This window comes from Nycticebus coucang, chromosome X (assembly GCF_027406575.1).
Source record: "Nycticebus coucang isolate mNycCou1 chromosome X, mNycCou1.pri, whole genome shotgun sequence".
In the NCBI taxonomy this organism is placed as follows: Eukaryota; Metazoa; Chordata; class Mammalia; order Primates; family Lorisidae; genus Nycticebus; species Nycticebus coucang.
The window spans coordinates 123,894,302-123,896,919 of NC_069804.1; the positions used below are offsets into that span (position 1 = coordinate 123,894,302).

Below are 2,618 nucleotides of genomic sequence, written 5' to 3' on the forward strand. Positions count from 1 at the left end.
ACTTTGATTAATGGCACTGCTTCTTGTTTGCAATATAATAAACTAAACTTTTGGCAAGGCACGGTGGCTCACGCTGAAGCAGGTGAATTGCTTGAGCTCATGAGACCAGCCTGAGGAAGAGTGAGATCCTGTTTCTACTAAAAATAAAAAAACCGAGGCAAAAGGATCAGTTGAGTCCAAGAGCTGGAGGTTTCTATGAGCTATGACAATATCATGGCACTCTACCCAGGGTGACATCTTGAGACTCTGTCTCAAAAATAATAATAATAACAAACTAAACTTTTCATTCAAAATCAAAATTTCATACTGAATGAACAATGTTCAATGTACATTGTAGCTGAATTGAGGCACTGATTGGAGGAAGAGCAAGGAGTTAGCTAAGAACACTCTAGCAGGATGAGTTTATCTTATTCAAACCTATTCTTTGGACCTTATCTAAAATAAAACAGAGACTAAGAGCATGCAGAGAAAAGCAGATATTGTAAGGATTCTGTGAAGTGGGGGGGAGAAGGTTATGAGAATAAAAGTGAGATATTAATAAACAGTAAAGAGAATGAGTGAAATAGCACTAAAGGCAGATTTTTGCCTATATTAGTTCAACAGACATTTATTAAGCCAGGCACTGGGTCAGGTGCTGCGGATGCACAGTGAGAAGGCTTTTCTTGGGTCTAAGCAGGTGGTTCACACCTATAATCCTAGCACTCTGGGAGGCATTTGTGGGTAGATTACTCGATCTTGGGAGTTCAAGATCAGCCTGAGCAAGAGCAAGACCCATGCCTACTAAAAATAGAAAAATTAGTCAGGCTAGTGGCGGGTGCTTGTAGTTCCAGCTGCCAGGACACTGAGACAAGAGAATTGCTTCAACCCCAGAGTTTGAAATTGCTGTGAGCTATGACACCATAGCACCATACGAAGGCAACAAAGTGATATTCTGTCTCAAAAAAAAAAAAAAAGGCTCTTATTTAAAGATTTCAGGGTCAGTGGTGAAGACAAGATAGAGTTGTGAATTACAAAGTATAGACAAATCTTATGTTTAGTAAAAATTCTAGCGGACAACTCAGTTTCTTCTTCATTTTTCATCAAATATTTATTTGTTTTATTATATGCCTAGGACTTGTCAGAAATTATAGATACAAGAATCAGTAAGATAGGGTCATTGTCCTTAAGGAGCTTATTACAGTCTAGTTGGGGAGATAGATATATCAACTATGTCAGTGGCAATCCAATGTTATAAGAGCTGAGTAGAAGAAGTTATGGGACTCTGAGCTCTATGTTCTTACACTTGGCTTCACCTGTGTGACCTTCCTAATGGGAAGAGAAAGGAAAGCTCTCTTTCCTTAAGGGGCACAACAATTGGGGGGACGATGTTTTAAAAATGCAGATATAGAGGCATCTGCCTGGAAGAGCTGGGGAAATCATTTCCAAAGAAATGCTAGTGATATGGGGATTGAAGGATGGTTTGGGATCTGCTAGACTAAAAAGGAACATGAAAGCAGGCCTCAGAGACAGACAAGGGTAAGTGTAGGATAATATTTAGAAAAAACATATCATACATCAAGCACACAAAGTGAACTCAGTGTGAGTTTAAAACGGCTTTCTATTCTTACAGAATCTTAATGGACCTGGGCCCCTGTGAGGCACATGCAGAGTTAACTTGCCTGGAGTTAAAATTTCACAAGCCAATTCTCTGAAGTTGAGCACCTCATTAAGCCTGAGGCCAAAGGGCATGCCACTCTTCCTCAGAGATATGGGCCAGAGGGTTGACATATGTTAAAAACATATTGTCAGAGGTCTATATGTGCTCTACCCTGGGGAGAAACACAGTCATTACTTCATGCTGAGTAAACTGACTGAACGCTTGAAGGTATTTATCGATTAACTCTGTGCCCTTGTGGCTGCTTTCTTCTTTGTGATCTTTATTTAGATACCTGCCCAAGAGATTAGTAAGTGTCTAGAAAAGAATGTTTACTACAGAAGTGATTGTGTTGATGTAGTAACAGGATATTTCCTTACAAGTTAATTTCAGATATGTAAAATGAGGTAATGGTGAAACTAACAGATGATAGATTAAGTGTACGTGAGTAGAAGTGTATAAAATCAGAATCCCAAATAGAAAACTTTGCTACACGCTATCCCATGGTTTGTAGTCTGTTTCTTGCCATCTTTTCTTGACCCCACTCCTACTTTAAAACCTGAAATTCTAAGAATGGGGAATGACAAAACTGAACTGGGCTTGCCTACACTTCATGAAGGTTTTATATAGAGGACCCTGTTCAGCGCTTTACCCTGCAGTTAAAATGGTTAACAAATAAACTGATATAGGTTGAACAGTGACTGCTCCCTCATGAAAAATTAGAAGTGCTTAATAATATAGTTCAGGAACAGTGAAAAGCAGGCCATATTGTATACAGCACAAGTTGCTGGAACATTCCCGTATTTCTCATAAAAAGGAAATCTAGAAAATAGAGAATGTTGACTGATTTAAGACGAATTAATGCAGTTAACTCTCTGATGGGAACCTTACAATCAGGTATCCCTAACCCATCTCTAATTCCTAAAACTTATTCTATTATCATAATTAATGTAAAAGACTGTTCCTTTACCATTCCTCTTCATGC

At 38.7% G+C, this 2,618-nt stretch overlaps 1 pseudogene; it reads left to right on the top strand.

The window, feature by feature from the left end:
- The first annotated feature begins 1,256 nt into the window (after positions 1-1,256).
- Positions 1,257-1,355, top strand: LOC128578818 (uncharacterized; annotated as a pseudogene).
- Positions 1,356-2,618: the final 1,263 nt, after the last annotated feature.